Source organism: Drosophila suzukii, chromosome 3 (assembly GCF_043229965.1).
Source record: "Drosophila suzukii chromosome 3, CBGP_Dsuzu_IsoJpt1.0, whole genome shotgun sequence".
Lineage (NCBI taxonomy): Eukaryota > Metazoa > Arthropoda > Insecta > Diptera > Drosophilidae > Drosophila > Drosophila suzukii.
Window position 1 is genome coordinate 68,381,574 of NC_092082.1, and position 19,149 is coordinate 68,400,722.

The following is a 19,149-nucleotide window of genomic DNA, read 5'->3' on the forward strand; positions in this document are numbered from 1 at the left end:
ACGGCGAAATAATAAAATGAAAAGGAGCAGTGAGAAGAAAAACCTGCAGGCTGTGGGGCAAAGCCAAACGGCAGCCTCTCGATCGCCGGACCACGTTTAACCCCCTGGAGCCCCCACTTAACCCCCTGCCTTTGAGAGCCAAGTTAGCACCTGTAAACCGGTTGGCGGTCGGCAGGTAACCGAGAGCTGAGAGCTCCATCTCCGAAAAACAGATGTCCTGCTGCTCCAAATTGAAAGCGCAACATACATCATCCATCCTTTTTGCGTGGACCCTTCCCCTTAACCCCCGGCGGGCCCAGGTCCCTTAACCCGTCGAAGGGCGCCGTGCAGTTTGAATAATAAGGCAGCAACAACAAAGAAATTGGGGTCATGTACTTGGCCAGGTCCACCAGACAGGCAACATCTTTCACTTTGCAGCCTCTTCTGCCGATGATCCTCGTACTCCCCTCGATTTCCCCCAGTCCCTTTGTGTATTATGCATATTTTTTGAGTTTTTTTTTTGGCCAGGCCAGCAGATATAACATTTTTTCTTGGCCCTGTGCGGAGGTTGAAAAACTTGAAAATTAGTCGCGTGGCTTGTGACACTCACTGGGATCTGCAGGGGGATCTTCGAAGGGGGGCCTCTTAAGATCTGGAGGCGGGACATGCTCTTCATATCGAGTGGAGCGTGTGTCGCTCATGATCTGTTTATAGTTCAGATGGATGATGTAACGATCAATTGCAACCTGTTGCCGATATTTCTCCGGTGGCATGTGTCGCTTAATTGCTGAACTTGTTATCGGAAAGGTTTTAAAAAACAAACAAGACAATAATGTGTGGGTCTCTTGATGATATGAAAGCATTAATGAAAGTAAACAACATTTTTGTAATGAAACAACAATTCGGAACCGGCAATTTATACTTTTATTTTATAGCTTAATTTTCTTATTAATATTATAATAAATTGACTTCCAAATTAATAACATTACTTGGCATATTATTATTTATTTTGTATCAAATCACTTCAGAAGAAACATCTAGACTTTTCCTCAGCAGGTGCTGTCCAAAAAAAATTCCCATCCGATTTTTCCCACACAGGATGCAAATGTAACAGAACCGAATAGGAAACCTTGAAACGAAAATTCGATTTCATGCAAAACGCAAACGGGAAATCGGAAAACAGAAAACTGGAAACCCCAAAAACGAGTATCGAGGCCTCTCGTGAGGATAAAAACGAAGGACGAACATGTGCGCTTCCCACAGAGTCTCAGCAGCAGGTACATGTATGAATCGGCTAGAGGATCCTGCGGGATATATCTATCCAGAGAAGGACTCAAAAACTCTTCCCAGGCAGCTCAAAAACAGCTGCTTTTCAATCTCCTGTTCTTTTAGGAGTTTTTAAGATTTTTATGTTTTATCTTTTTACTGTTTCAGGTTGATGGCGGAGGTGTCGCCAGTTGAAGATGCGAACTTCACTTCCGTGTGAATTTTCTTGCGCCGGGATTTCGGGATCTCGGGACTTTGCAAAACAACAGCTGGATAGTTAATCCTTTGCCAGTTGTTAGATGCAGAAATCTTCGACTTTCGCTTAATTGGAAGCAGCAGCAACAGCAGTCGATGGAGAAACCGCAGCAGTTGCTGTCTCTTTGTTATTGAATTCGAAACTTATCGGAAATCTTTCTTGGGCCTGAGAACGGAAACGCGACTGGGATCCTTCGGAGCACCCTGTTTGCTAAAAACGAGATGAAAGAGGGTCAGATCAAATCAAGGATCGCCGAATGCGAGGGTGGATCAGGTGCATTGCATAATCTTTGCCTTTGTATTCCTGCCTATCTCATCTGTGGGAATATCTTTCGGTTCTTGGCGGGGGGATCCTTATGCAAACGGTATGGAACGGAAGTTGTTTAGCGTGGGAAGTCCTGCGAGCAAACAGAGGCACCGAAGGGATTGCTAGTTCCTAATTCCGGTGGGGCTCGCAGGTTAGAATTAGTTTATTTTAAGGAAACAATATACATTTTTCAAATAATTATAATGTAAGTAAATAAATATTAACAAAAACAAGCTAATCTATAAAATAAAAGCAAACCATTCCCTAAAATAAGCAACAGAATATTGAATATCCTGTGACCCTGATCTAAGTAGGAAGCTTTTGCAGCTTTAGTTCGCGGAATTGAGAGAGCTCGGCTTCAAACACATTTTGTCCATTCAAATGGCGATTCCTGGAATTCCAGGCGCATGTCCTTGCCCATCAGCTGGACCACTGGCGGTAAACATCCTGTTATGGAACCCATTCCAACCCGTTTCATTCATGTCCGAACTCAAGATCGCCATCAGCATTCAAGGCGAATGCGTAAAAGTTTCGCGTAAACAGAAACCGGAAATAGGAAGAGTGGAGGCCAAAAGGAACTTTCCGCAATTCGTGGGAATTTCGTGGGCCACTTCCTTCCGAGTGCGGGAGTCCTAAGACCTGAGTCCTTTGCTTTCTATGAGCGCGAATCAAATTACGCGTGCTGGCAAATCGAATGGGTCTGTACACTAAAAAAAAAGATATTGAAGGAACGAAAAAAAAACTAAAAGAATAATCATATGAAAATGTCACTAAAAAATATTTTTTTCGATTTATAAGGAGCCTACGTTTGTTATAAAAGTATGATATTATCTATAAATAAAACCCCTCCTTTAAATAATCTAAGTAAGTAATCTAAAGTTTTTAATTATAAAATTAAATTATATAAGACCGTCGGTTGAATTTAAAATTAACGTTTTTTTCATACGTGTTAAATAAATTCAATATGTTTTATTCAAAATGAACGTATATGAGTTGAAATTATTTTAATTTAATATATTCTTAATATTTGTCCGTTAAATGAAATAAGATTTCCTTCAGAATTCAATACTTTTTGTAGTTTTTTGTGGTGCAGTTGAGTTGGGCTCCATCCATCATCCACATGCTGCTGCCTTGGCTGCTGTTTGTTGTTTTGCACCTTGAGCCTTGACTACTTCCGGTTTGCTGCGCGAAGGACGACAACTATACAGCAGGTAGTTGTTGTTCTTCTGGTTGTTACTGCATCCTCATTGCCGGACATTTCCTGCGGGCCACTACTGGCCATGCAAATAAGGATGTCGCCTTCGCGGGCAGCAGGACATGCGTTCGCACTGAGAAGCAATCGCTGGGATATTCTGGGCCTGGGCCTGGGCCCTACTTATATGGCGAGGCCAGCATCAAGTGGTCGCCACAAGTCCTGCCAGCAGGCCGGATGTTGTTGCCATCGATCGATTTGGGAATAGCAAACTTTAAGTGGCCTAAGGATGCTATTTGCAGAATAGGGAATGCAGGGCATCTCAGCATGCGTGTGGGCAAACATTGCATTCTATCTTTTCAGAAAATCCATGTTAAATACAAAAAGGCAGGTGCATTTTTAAGAAAAATGATCATGGACAATTCTTGTGTTCATTTAAAATTGTTAAAGTAAAATGAAAAAGAGTATATTTTACCTTCAATTTTTTAAGATAAAATAATATAGCCTCTTTTAAAGTATTTTCCCTTTTACTAAGCGTTAACCATATATTACTTTGTTGGCCTAATCATTACCTTAATCATCCAACCCGATCCTCCCAACTCCCTACCTTTGCAAAATGTGTTTTATTTTTCTAGCAATTAAAAACTTGCTCCCTTGTTATTTTTTCAGTTAATTGCCAAAGACAAAGAGCATTTTCATTGCCATGGCCAGGACCTCGAAGGACTAAAGTAAACAACATTAGCCAAAACGGCAATTTGCAGATATGGCCACCAAACAAATGTCTAGACAGGGCAGGACTAAAGTCCCGGTGCTCTGATACACCTGCCCAGGTAGCTAAATTAATCATCAAAGTAACGCTTAAGGGGAGGAACAGTATCTGTAGTGGGAGTTCCCGAGCAAACGCCTTCGCTAAGAAACCGAGTTGCAGAACTTCAAAATGATTACGAAAATGATTATCTTCGAACCGAAATGATTGCGCAAAAAATAAAAGGAAATCTTTCGGCTATAGGGAACATGTATCCCTTTGAAATTGGATTTTACCGATGCTCAGCAGGTTGCCGAATGGAAAATAAAAGTATACCGAAATCTTTCTAAACAACAGAACGTGCCCTTTTTTTGGGTTGGTAATGTTCTAGGCATGGGTGCAGTTAGGATGTTATACCTACTAAGGGTATACCCATGGGTGGATCTAAACATGTGTTGGACACAGGCCAGGCACGCACTTAGCCTTACGATAAGATATTTGAATACCGGCGGCAAAGAGATCCTTAAGTAAAGTACAGTTCAAATAGTTACAGTTGTGAAATCGATTAGTATATATCACTCTGCCCATATTTCTTTGAAGTCAGTCTAGGTAGTCGGCCGGAAGTTTAACTTAAGTGTTTGAAGTAAAAGATGGTTCATCTTTTTGGAAAGGCAGATGGTTTTATTTTAAAGATTACTTAGAATATTCAAAATACTAATATATAATTTTTCTGATTTTAAATAGGAAATCATGTTCCTTTGTTAGACAATGTATTATGAACTAATATATCATTTTTTAAAACTAGTACAGATTAGTTTCAAAGGATTTATATAGAGTGGTTCGCACTAATTTTGACAATTTTTAGAAAATGATTTAGAAATGTACTATTCCGATGAAAAACATTTGCTTTTACAGGTATACAACTAAAGTTATATCTTATACCTCTGCGTTACGCAGAAAATAAGAACTTTCTATAATGATACGTTACAATTGAAAAGTATCTTATTAGATCAGTACACCTGGCTCATTTTAAAGATATACCATCTAAGCCCCGATGACAGCTTCAATTACGGATGGTATTATACCCAAGGAACAAGCACTGCGATCGCAACTGAACCATTCAGAAGTTCTGAATCAGAACCGACTCGTAATCAGACGGTGGAATATCTTTACCATACGCACTCGAGCAGGTACAGTTTCGTTACGCCAGCTCCGCCAAACACAACAACAACAACAACAACTAAAGCAGCAACAACCTGTACAACAATAATAATAATAATGAACAACGAATGTCAAAGCCAATAAAGAGCAGAGGAAAAGAAGTCAACAACATCATCATCCGCATCAACGTGATCGTGTCAGGTTTTTTCTCCTTCACGTGGAGTCAGATAATCAGCCCGCATAAATACAAATTAAAGTGCAGCCAACTTACGGTTAATATATGCAACAACAGCGACAACAACAACTTTAACCATCGACTACGGCCAAGTTAAATAAAATGAGAAAGAAATAGCATAAAAATTAAATTTGTCGCGTGTTTGGTCGCCTGCTGCTTCTGTCTCCTCCTCCGGTTGATGCCATTTCCCCAACAGAAAACCCGAGGGGGTTAAGGGGCCTCAGGGGGTTAAGGGGGTCTGGAAAGGGTCTGCCAAGGTAGCTGGCCCCAGCATTCATTGCTAATCATGGTAATTATGGCAATGAAAAAGTTGCCAAGCCGAAAAGCAAGACGAACAGCAACAGCAGAAGATACTCGCAAAAAACAGCAAACTGACGAAAAAACTGCAAAAATAAATAAAAGCCGAAACTGGGGAGCAGTGCCCTAGGATCGCTAAAGGGTATGAGGGGTTATGTGGGCTTTTTGATGGACTAAGAATAACTGGGTATAACATATAATATTTATTATAATTAAAGTGTATTTCTTAAAATGATCGGATTATAAAGGTGACAAACAATGTGATTTTATAAGTTTTTTTTTTAATATGTAGGTACCTTTAATATTTGGAGTCCGAAAAGTTAAAGTTAATTATAGTGTTATTTATTTCTATACCTTATGCATTTATAAACCTCGAAACAGGAAAACACTATATTCACGTACATAATATATTTTATAAGGTTCGTTTAATATTTGTAGTTCGAAAAGGCAGTTAAATTAAAGTTAATTAAAAATTTAAGTATTTTTAATTGAAATAGAGAATCATACCAGTTTTAACATTTTTTCTATTCTTTATACTTAGGAACCTGGGCCATTCATAAACCTCGAAACTGGAAAAACAGTGAATACCCCTTATTGAAATATTTTGATTTAAGTTTGCATTCGAGTTCAATCAAGAAACTTTTTATATATTTTATAATGATAATAAAATAATATATATTTTACAGTGATAATCAAAATAATATGGTTTATAATGATAATCACATAATATATTTAATAAAATAATAATAAAGATAACCCTTTTTATTTTTTGTTTTAAAGATGATGTATTTTTGGTTGCGGCATAGGCTTGAATCAAAAAAGTAGTATATAGTGGAGAGCTTTGGACTGAAATATCTTTTAAGGGTGTCCAGCGGTCCGTCAATCTGCTCCCGACTACCCACTAGTTCTGCTTTTCCCTCGGCTGCTGCTCTGGGCCCAACTCTTGGCTGATAAACAATGAAAGAGGAACAACAGTAAATACACCTGTTGACGGGCCGTCGATATGACTGACTTGTGGCTACGCAGGCGCAGCAACACGACTCCACTTCTCGGCGATTCCAGACGCAGAAGAGTCCGATCGGAGGGCCGGGGAAACGGAAGTTTATTCGCATAAGCACAAACACCGGATGCAGCTTGCTTCCAGGACACTGACGAAAGTATCGGGCACAAAAAATTAATTTCGACTGCCACAACAGGTTGGAGTAAATTATTTTTCGGCTCCTTCGGTGGGGAAACCCGTTTAGGCTTATCTCTGCGTACATCCCCGAAAATAAAGCGAGCGAAATGTTCAATTTTGGTTAATCTCCCTCGAAAAGGGGCAGCTGCACAGAGATCTGCGAGTCTTTTGTAGATTGCCACTGGCAACTTTCCATGGACTTAATCTTTTTGATATTTTGCCAAAACTGATTTTTCATTATCATAAATGACAAAATGCATTAAGTGCCGCCGGAATCGCCGGCCGGTGAAGGGAAATATTTTGATATATCATTTAATATTTCTTTGCGGCATATCTGGGTCAGTGATTAAGATTTTTAAATGCCAATTATCGGCGGCGGTTTTGCGTCGAAAGAATTCCGCTTCCCGACAAGTCATAAAATATTTCAAAATTGCTGCCCCCTTTGGGGGAAAAATATTGACAAGGCTTAGGTCGCAGACAGACAGACACTGGAGCGCTGAGTTTTTGGCTCGTGCTAAGCTTTGCCAAATGCCACAATCAATATTTGAATTTCTATATTCACGCATCCACATTCCGAGAAATATTGGGGTTAAGTTCAGTTTTGCCGCGAATGCTCAGGTAGCAACGTAAGTCGCACTCTGAAAATAATAAAAACCCCGTCCCGATAAGGTCAGCGTTCAAATAAGATAAGATAATGAGCTGCAATCTAAGCAAATACAAATCGAATATGGAATGTTGAAAAGTTTAAAGAGTTCCTCGTAAATACGTTTTCGTCCGTTATCAATCCGTTGGGCAGCTGTTCCCCGAGAAAATAACCCAAACAGGCACGCGCTATAGAGTCGGAACCCATATACGATCCCATATACCATATCCGATCCGTACTGTTTGCTCAGTAGTGCAATAAAAACTGTTTGCCGTATCCTTCCGCTAAGGCATCTGTCGCAAGGATACGATATGAGCATTTTATTGCCGCTTCGTTTTATGGCTCTGATTATGCCATTTGAAACTAAGTTGCGCCTCATTAAGAGAGCTCTCAGTTTTATTGGCTATGGCTAGTTAAATTAAAGTATTTTTTCAGGACTTTTATGGCTGAGTATGGAGTTGACAGCTATAAACGGGGGTGATCTTCATTAGGGACCACCTTGAGCAATTCTTAAATATCTTTAAGAAACACTTATTTTTCGTTATGCTTATGGAGAAGTCGTCATATGGCTTTTCACACAAGAAACTGCATATTATTTCTAAAGCCAATTTTAGTTGATAGATAAATAATAAGGGTTTTACTTATTTTGTTAGTATAATGCAAAAACAAAAAAAAAATTTTAAATTATATTTTATAAGAAGAAGTTTTCTGGTTGTATTGGTAGTTTCTTACAAGTTCCTATAACAAAAGCAAGAATATTATATTCAAGGATGTTACATTTGAGATATCCCTTTCAGTAGCTCATCTTTATTAGATTCCATTCTGCAAAGGAGACCACAAAGATGACTGCAAGCTGTGTTTGATATTGATACCAAGACAGTAGCCCGGACAATAAGCCATAAAGTCAGACAAAAGATCAATGTTAGATCATAGTCTCCCCCAACTCATTCCTTGCGATTCATATTCCTTGGCATCCTATTCCTTCCTGGCCATTCTTTGATCCACCCCTGAGCAGATGAGCCGACGCCTCCGATCCTGTCGTCAATGGCAGCCCAACTTCTGATCGAGTTTACGTCTTCTTTTGTATCCGAAAATGTTATACATTTCACATTAGATTTCTTTGGGCCCTTTGTGTCCGACTCACTGACTGACTGCCTGTCAAATTCTAGCCTTCTGTTTATTGCATTTTGTGGTCGATCAGCGAACGATAAGATATTTTGTGGGGCTCGCAGCGGTTCAGTAGTCCATCCATAATTACAAGGATAATCGCCTGATTGGTTATCCATCATGTAATATTTCAATTTCCCTTAGGGTTTTATGAAGTGGATCATCGATCGATCGCTTGAGTGGTTGGCTAAGTGTTTGCATCTTGCACTTTGATATGGATAGCTAGATAATGGTCGGGCATAATGTGAGATCAGCTAGGCAGCTGAGGTAACACGATGATCAAATGCATATTTGATATGGATTTAGGTCAATGATGAAAGGTACGATGGGTTAGAACAATTAATGGAATACAGTTTAGGCAAAAGTTGGTTGTTCTACGAGTCTATTTGACTTCGAAATCATCGCATTCTAACGTCAACATAAGTAAAATGTATTCTACAATGATTTCCGAAGTATTAATGAATTTCATAAAATTGTACTATACATAAGATATAAATATCTTAGTAAGGATTCTTGGTACTGCATTTCTAAATCATCGGATAAACCTTCGGATGCTTAACTTCAAAATTAGCTAAATGATTGGAGCAACCATCGGAACACCTCAATTGAGGGAAGACGACCCTTGGCAATCTTCCCGGCTCCAAATTACTTTACGGCTAATCGTTTTGTGCGGCAACAAGGGGAAAATATAAATGGAAAATGAAAAAAACAACAGAGTGAAAAATAGAACATATTGCTGAAAAGCTCGTAACAGGCGCAAAACGTTGCCGGCCTGACCCCGAAGGCAACCCCAGCGGCAAGGCAAGTCGGTTCCGCAGAGATCCCCATCCCACGACCAGGTCTTCGGCCACATCCACATCCCGATCTCTGCCAGAGACAACAGTTGGTGTCTGACAGCAACCTGACTCTCTGATCAAACTGAGTCCGGGACTCGAACCCAAACTAAACTCCAACTCAAACTCGGACTGTGTGAAATTGCCAATGCGCATGCGCGCAAACAATAACAACAATTTCCACATTTAATGATAATAATGACGGCGATAATAGTCCGAAATTAGTTAAACACGAATTATAACAAAACAAAACAAGAGGAAATGCTAGGTGTTATAACCGAATGTTTAAATGCCCTTATAATACAGCTTATAATAGAAGATCACCTTTTTGAGTTATCAGAATAAAATAAAAGCTGTTACGGACTTGGAATTTCATATAGATTTGTATGACTTAAACAGCTGGATACTATTTTTTGAGCCATTCAAATGTTAATTTTTGTATTGGAATCCATTGGGATACATTAAAGAGTACATTCATGCGCGGATCCACGGGGGGATATAGGGGATAGAACCCCCCACTTGGGTTAAAACGTTTTTTTTATATGTATTTTATTCCAAATTTTTGATTTCTACTCAACACATTTTTTTTATATCTCCTATAACCAAATTCTGTATCCGACACTGGGTATATTAAACAACATTCCATTCTTAAAAGATTATAAACCAAATCATAAATATTTTGCAAACGAATGTTAGATAAGATACGATATCATTTATTCATTATTCATTTATCATTTCTAAATACATTTCATTTAGATCAATTCTAGAGTTTCCTATGCAAAATCATTGCCAGAAGTCGAGTACTTTCAGCAAGGGTATTACCAGGAGAAAGATCGCCGGGACTTGAGATGGAAAAGGGTGCTCTGGATCAGCTATTTGAGGCCCTAAGTGCCGCCAGCTGTTGCCCGGAGCGGAGAGCTGGGAGCTTCGAGCTGCGAACTGCGAACTGCGAACAGCGAGCGAGATTGCTTTAGCCGACTTTGGGCCCAACTTAATTTGGCTCAGGTGGCGCGCATTCATGGAACAAATTTATAACAATTTCCAGATCAGCATGAAAACAGGGACTGAAAATTGCTAAAGGGTTACTAGGCAATCCGGCAATATGTCCATTAGCGGAAGCATTCATCTAGAAAACAACACTCATTATAAAGCGAGGGAATTATTATTATTCTGTCCATCGAAGGGTCCACTACTCGCGTGTATTTTTGTCACGTCCGAGTCAAGAATTTCCATTTAGCTACTTTATGACATACTTATTGCATTTACGATTCGCCTCCCCACCTTTTGACCTGCGCGAGGTTGACTATTTCTAACGAACTTTGAAGTGGCCGCAGGGGCGGACAAGTCGGCCTATTAATGGGGTTTTACTTTAACGATTCTACGTGATGATCTGCTCAACCGGACTGTGGATGTTGGGTCCGACCAACGTCTATCTATCTATCTCCCAACTGACCACACACACAACTTCCCCCAGTAAGCCACATCTATAATCATCGAAATGATATCAAGAAGCCGGCGATGAACGCAATTTATGTGTCAAAACTGAAGTGAAGGGAGACCTCCCACTTGGAGGAAAAGTAAAAGGCTAAATGGATTGATCGAACTAATCATTTGAAATTTTCATGGGAATAAAAGAAAAGAAAAAGTTCTTCAAACGAGATATTTAAATACCCAGTATAACTGATTCATGTAACAGATTACAATTGCTACTGTTTCTTACAGATTTTTCTTACGAATTTTGCAATTTGAGTTCCAATTAAGATCTCTGCGATAGCTTGTCATTTGATAACTTAATTCAACAACTTCAGTAATGGAATAATTCCGAAAATGAGCTGCTTCTGTTTAGCATTCGATACCCAGTGAGCGAACATGTCGAACAATTGCAAATAAATTAGTGAAAACTAATACGAAACAAATGAAAGAAAAGAAAAAATTTTCGCTCGGCACAAAAAAACAAAAGAAAAGAACTGAAACAAAAGACGGGCCGAGATGCAGACGTGGAAACCGCAAAATGACAAACGTAAACGGCACCGCAGGGTGCCTAAGGATGCTAGCAGACCTTCAGGACACCAGAATCCTGGGTGGGTTGATCCCGACAACACCCACAACCGAACAGTGATTCGTGTCCTGCCCGCCTTTGTTTTTGGCAAGGGTCCAGACACATGCGGCGTTGCAGGCGGCGCTGTAACAAACCACTTGGAAGGACGAATTTCGGGACCTGGTCACTGATGCTTGACCAGAATACACACTGAGAGAAAATAACTAAGTCTAATTTGAAAATATTAAAAATGGTTCAAATATTGGAAACAATAAAATATTGAAAACAATAAAATATTGGAAACAATAAAAGAGTAGGGCTTTTTTATTTTTATATAATTTATAAGCTCCCGCACTCAATCGCTTCTGCGTCATTTCCATCTTATAATTCCCAACCGTTTATTCTGGATAGTGTGATATACAAATTTGAACAAGACAGAATTGTTATTTTAATATAAATATTTTTTTTATATATTATTTAAAATGGTTACTTATTTTTCTTAACTCTAAGGGGCTCCTGCTTCTTCCTCAGATTTTCTTAATTATTAAATGGTCTTAAAGCCTCAGTCTGCACTATGTGTTTTTCCCAGTGCATTGACTAAGGTTACCATTTAGTTCCATTGAAAATCAAGCAGTGTCCAGGTTTGTCCATATGTCAGCAGCAGTTGTTTGAGTCGTCCTGGCTACCGATATGGATATTGATATCTTTTCGCCGGCTGTCCCTAGTTATTCACTGCCTAATCTTTGTTACTTTTCTTTGGATTTCGGTTCCTGCAATTGTTCAACTTGCTGACAACTTTCGGCAAATTGCTACTACTGCAGGCCAGAGACCCGGGAGCCTTGCAGATATATATCTCAAACAATCTTTGGGCTTGAATACTTTGTTAACCAAATTTACACGCGACAGGCGGCTGCAAGTTCTTGGCCCTGCTGCAAGTTATCAGCTGAAACTGATCGCCCAGGCAACCTGCAAACTGTCCAAGAAGCCAAGAACCCGAAAAACCCTTCTAACTGAGCTCACAAATTCAATTTCGACCAGCTCCAAATCAAAGGTGTTGCTGACCCTTCAGCGAGGGATACTTAACCGAAAAAATAAAGGGAAGCAGCCGAGAGCATCTGCCAATGAATGCGTAATGACCAACTGCCAAAAAGTAGTGAGGGAAAGGACTCGAGACGGCTAATGAACGACGATGTTGAAAATCTACAACGTGGCTAAAAAAGCCGAAACCCTTGCGCTTACAGATGCCAACGAATTATATGCCAACGGGTTGGACACGATAAAAAAAGAACCGAAAAAACGAAACGAAAACAAAACAGTTGCCGAAGGGTTCGAGTCAAAGTCAGTCAAATGATGGCATGGCGCAATTATCGAGGCGGGTTAGGGATTTACCACCTGGAGTCTTGGATACCTCGCTCTCTTGACCAGCCGGCTAGAGCCAGCAGCAGCCGTTTTTCCTGCACTATAAAAAAACTAAATATATATATTATAGTTTGTCAAACTGAAACATACTTGTAAAAGATTGCTCCAGAAACAGAAATTTTACTTCTGACTGATCCGCAAAATAAAAACTTTTAAATTAAAGGAAGTTGGTTAAGATGGAGATTAATAATTCTTTGTATAAAAAGGTATATTAGTTATAAACACGGAACACAAATATTAATAGTAAAATAATAAATCTAAATAATATAACATTATTGAAGGCATATCAGGAACCAGGCATATCAAAATACCTTACATAAGAATTAGAATAAATGAATTAAATATCGACTAAGTATTAGTCCGTATCCATTCTTTTGAGTTTTACACTTTCTTTTATCATAAGATGGCTTTCTTATAGACACAGACCAGAAGAGATAAATAATTTTTCTGAGTGTGACTGATCCCGAAAGGGTTTAGTCTTAAATTTAATTGAGCTGTATCTGTATCCAGGAATCGATTCGAGTTGGCATCTGCGGCATCGCCTTCTCTCTCTCCATCCCGCTCTTTCTGCGTCTCTAAGTGGAACAAATGCCTAGCATAGGCATAGCACGTGCCCAGCGTGACTTCGAAGATACTTTATCCTCGGCAAGGAGCGTCAACTGTACCACTAGGGATCGTCCTTGCAGCGGCTTGATGTTGGCCATAAACAACGGCGACTGACACCAGGTGCTATCTGGACAGCGTTTTCTTGGTCTTATCACTAAGACCTTGGTCCTTGGTCCTTTTGTCCGGTTTCGAGTGCTTCGGCGCCCATTGTACCGCTCTGTCGTCGCCCGCTTTGTCCTGCGCAGCGTGCGTGTCCTTGCATCTTGGCCCATTGTTTTGATTCATTTTGTCAAATTTATATAAAATTTATTGCGACTCACGAAGTCTGCGCGGTTCGGCTAACCGAAAATCTTCATTTAATGGTGTCAAAATATGGAATCGCAGACTTTCGTCGAGAGTTTATGGGGGAAAATCTATTGAACCGAAGGAAATGTGTTGAAAGGCTGGGCCGCATTTTATACGACATTGGATCATGCTTGGCTGGTCAAAGATAAAGCACAGGATGTAATAAGGAATTTATCTATGCGGGAGATTCATGAAATCTAGTGATAGTAGGGGAGTAATTTTTGACAAAGATCCTAAATGTGCATTAAATATCTGGGAGTATTAAAAAGATTTTCTTAGCAGGAGGTAACCTACATTTTCGTTCTGGAAAATTCCGCTCAGTATTTTTACTAATATTTGCTGTGATCTTTTTATTGAATGCGCGCACCAAAAATTTGAAGACAAAGACAATTGTTATGCATTTGGAAAATATATTAAAAAACATATCTTCAAGTAAAAAAATGAAGTAAATTATTTAATTAAAGAAATTTGTTTTAATGTACTATCAAAAGCGAAATTCAACAATTTTGGTCGAATAATTTGTTGCGAGTATCAAATTAAGTTCTTGAAAGGAACATTACCTTAAGCTCCACCATTCAAAATCCATAGGATTTGCTATAATCCCCTAATTATAAAAGCAAAATAAGGGTGCTCTCAAAATTCTTCATCGATAAGAGGTATTAACCCTGAAATCTCCTAGTTAAAACTTCTAGATTTACGATAAAAACCATTTGCTAGTTAATTAGTACATATCTTTAGCAGAAAATCTACATGAAGACACCCAGGAAGACGAGGAAACGTAAATCCAACGCCAGGCTCAAATATCCTTGCAAATATTTAAGCCGGCCAAAGGTCAGTTGGGCCTCAAAAGCACGTGCCATGGTCTTAGTTCCAGAGCAGGTGATGCGTGAAATGCCGACTAGACTGAGGTGGCCCATTGTTTGGCCAGAAACACCCACAGTGCGTGCACGTATGCAAATATTTTTCAAAGAGCCGGGACAGCTGCAAGATGGCTAGAAACAAAGGGAAGCAACAGGCAGGATCAAATAGGGACCAGGACCAGAACCACGGCAAACAAAGGTGAAACGCACTGAACCTGCTGGCCAAAGCCAAAACCATTGCCAGGGATAATTTGTTTTCGGCCTCCCTACTGTTTTGAGGTATTTGCATTCGGCCGAGGTCAAATGAAGTGGCCAGAACAGATGTATTTTACCTCAACTCTGGTCTATTGCACAACACAAGAGCGGTGTGGTTAATACCAGGAAAAACATTCACACATCCACCTTGTTTGCGTAAAAAATCACGCATAAGTGTGAATCGCTTTTCGATGGGGATTTATTTCCCTATAATAGAGCTCTTCCCAGAAAGGATTTGGTCTAATATCACGTACCTTAGTTCAGGGGAAACAGAATCACTCAATTTAAGCCAGGCAGATGTATTTTCTCTTGCCTTAGATGCAACATTCAAATATATCAATTTATTTAAACAAACATATCCAACCCTTTCGATAGCCCAAACTCGAAATGTGACAATTCAATCTGGAGCATCGCTGTGAAAGGATTCCTCTTTTCAATGCAATAGAACAAACATTTCTCTGTCATGTTTGCATAAAATTCTACGGGATTGAACAATCGGCAAATGTCACAGACAAGCTGCAAAAATTTCAATTGATCGATAGGCCCAGCGGATTGTATAAAAGGCTTGATATCTATATAGGTAAATGGAGGTAATTTTCGCCCTTGACATAAATGGGTTAATTCAGTTGCAAAATGTGGGGGCGCTAGATACAAATACAGCTGCCAATGAATTCATGCAAAATTTCATAAATGGGATTTATTGTCAATACTTTTGTCAATAGTTGAACTATTTATTGGCAAATAAAATAAATGATTTATAGGCAAACTAGAGCTGAAGAAGAAGATATCTAGCAACATTGAAGTATTAAAGGGGTCTATAAAAAATATAAGGAACTATGGAACTCGCCTTTTTTTTAAGTAATTTTCATGAGCATATTAATGACTTTCCGATATGTTCATGATAATTGTCGTAAGTTAGTAGTTATAAGATAGCATTAGTAACATTTTTCCAAAAAAACTTAAATTGATTAATGAAATTTTGTAAGCCATATTATAACACCTTGGTTATTACCAAACCTTTTTTAAATTTATACTTATGGTAAAATAGGGCAATTCTCATTCCAAGGTACATATTTTTTCTGGAAGTTTTTCAATATGTTTTATTTATAAAAATGGCTCCTAGATATTTCACCACACCTATCTGAAGATCTTTTTGGGCTTCGCCTACTTCGCTTACTCATGGTTCAAAATTAACCAAACTTGACCAGAATATGCTGGAGGGCACCTGGATTGAATATGAAATGAGAACCTGGTTTATTTCCAGAAGCATTGAATCATCGCATGGCGAGGCAAGAAAGTAAACTTCTTTCCAGTTCCCCAGGCACCCGCACTATTCCAGAATAATGCCCCGCTGGCAGAGGTCTTTTCCTCGACGATGATTCCTTGATTCCTTTCAGCGGAATAAGATTTTGTTTTTTAACATAAAAGATCATGAAGAGAAAGAAGTCGGCCAGCATTGTGCGTTGTGCGTGGAGGACAATGCTCCAAGTCTTAAAAAAGGAGCGGCCCGAAGGACGAAGGACGAGAACTGATCATGCGTGGTGTTATGTACGCTGTTTGCAGCCTGTTGAGGAAACATCTGCCCCGCTCAATTTTTTCTCTCCTCTTCTTTTTATGCCTCGTCTTCTTGTTGTTCGTCTTCCTGGTATTGTTGCTGTTGCTGCTGTACGCACGCAGGACCTCTTGGAACAGGATACTTACAAAAAGTAAGCAGTAACATTAAAAAAATAAGAATACACCGAGGGAAATATTTTCGATAAGGATACATTATTTATTGCAAACCGCAGAGCAGAAAAAATTCTAGGCCGCAAAGGATCTAAAAAATTATATAATCTTAATTTTGTGCTTACTTCTATTATAATCAATTTTAAAAATAAAGGACTTGTTACAATAAAAATAAGTTCTTCTAAGTCAAGACCTTGAATTATATTTAAATATTCAATTTATTAAATAAATTTTTAAATTGTGCACTATTTAAATATATTTCCCTTTAATACATTTATTTTCTCCCAGTGAAGAAAGGAGCCAAGGCAGGCTGTACATGTGCACTTAGCCCGTACAGTCCTCGAGAACGGACTCGCCTGTCATCTAGGAACAATGTCAAGGTCAAGCGGAGCGCGTGTCCTTCCCCGCCTACGACAATTCCTCGCTGTTTTTTAATAGAAAAAATCTCTCAATTTAGTAAGGCACACGCAGGATATGCGTATCCTGCTTTAGTTGCATGTGCGGCATGTGCTCCTCCGCCGGCAGCTGTCACTGGCAATGATCGTCCTGTCACTTCATCCTTGGAGCGTGCGTAGTCTCAAAAGAAGACTAACAAAAAAGGTGGCCAGCAAGTACAGAGAATGGGGAAAAAATGATTTGATATTTTTTAGTCTATTTCCTGCGGCTCAGCTCAGCTGCCGTCATTAACATATTGTCCTGCGCCCACATAATATCCTCGGCCAGCAGATGTCTATGTGATGCCTCTCGTGTTATATATTTCAATTCAATTTTTGACAATATTTGGCTCCTGCCAATCCTTTCGTTCTGCCCGCCGACAATTGCCTCCTTTTGACGCAAACCTATCGCACAATGCCGGGATTAGCCTGTAGTCCTGGCCAATCCTTTCATTGTTGTTTAAATTTTGATACAGTGCCTGTGTTTGCTCAATAGCCTTTGACAATTTCGCAACTGTTTGGATATAGATTAAGGAGGGGACATTATTTTGGCAGATGTTTTCAAGGGTATTGGGTTAAAAATCAGTTCAGATGTGGGTCTTTTTAAAGTTAGATCACTTACAAGGGTAGTGATTCTTTGTTAAGGGATTTAAGTGAAAAGAAAACTTTAGATTAGTCTGAAGTTTAATACAAACAAGGCTTATTTAAAAACTGATATAATATATATTTAGATGTATTTATTCATTTCATTCTTTCAGTTCAACTGATTTTAAAAAGCAGTTTTAAACAAATTTTTTTACCTTCCTCAAGAACAACTAATAGACCCTTTTAAGAATTACACCTTATCGCTCTTAAAAGGTCCTTCAACATCAAGATATGGTATTTTCATGGATCATAACTCAAAAATTTCTTATCAAAATTGAGGTACAAATTCGAATTAGGTCAGTAAAAAACCAATCGTGTCCCAGTGCGATTCAAAAGAATTTCATTAATTTCCAGGCATTTGTCGATCAGCACGACATTTGTTTTCCCTTTTTTATGGAACACGCTCAGGTGAAATACACACATTTAGGCGTATCGAACCCCCGGGCGGACTGACCATGTCCTGGAGTTTCGTCCTTGGCCAAGTCCTAATCTCTAATCGCTCGTCACGCTGGCAAAAGAAAAGAACACGCTGGCAGGACTCATTTGAGACGCTTTAAGCCGGCGATAAGGATCGGCAGGTTCAAGGAAGAGTAGAAGGAGCAATAGCAGGTAGTCCTGCCCCATTGTCCTGCTCACGATTTCGTCCTGGCCAGCAGCCGGCCCCTGGCAGCCGGCATTTAAAATGTTGCAATGTGCATTGTATAATTTATATCATAATTCTCCATGCATTGTGACCCTACTTTATGGCTGTCTTGCAGCTTTATCCTGCTGCCCGGACTTATCTTGATTTCAATTGTTGCTTTCCGGGACAAGAAATTGTTATTTCCCTTGTTTGTTTTTTATTTAACTCATTTTTAAGCAGACAAAATTGAGACATTTGCGAGGGAGTTTTAAAATGTTTGATATTGCTTAATTTATTATCGCAGAAAATAAAAATATGCATATTATGTTAGCACTGGGTTTTAGTCGCTTAGGTATTATGGAAGTTTATAAGCAAAACTTTAAGAATAAAACTGAATTTATTATAAGCCTTTGTATTTTTTATGTATTTCTTTAAATTAAAAAATTACCTTAAAAACTCAAAGCAAGAAAGATCCTTTTTCTTCCCCCGAAATATTTTTCTGGGCTCTTCCGTGCAAGATAATCGATCCTTTGTTCTTTTCTATTTCCATAAATTTCCCTGCAAATCCCCTGTAATTCTCCTAATCCAATACTCCTATCCAATTATAAGTGCATTGGTGTCATCTTTCCATCCCAAAAGAGCAAACGACTTCCTTCCGATCATGCAAATTTTTCAAGAGGAAATGGGAAATTTGGTATGAAGTAGACCTGTACCGCAACCTTTTTGAACCTGTAAGTGATAGTTTCCTGGGAAAATCTTTGACCCGCCCCTTGTAATTTGCCGAAATCCGTGATCCCCTAATGATTAGAGTTTGCCAAAGACACAAAAACTTCCGGTTTGGCAAAAAAAAAGAAGAGAGGAAAGGAAATAGGAAGCGCCCGATTCCAATTCGGATCCTCCAGACAAAAGATGCGTAGGTACCGAGTGAAAACTCGGTGTACCT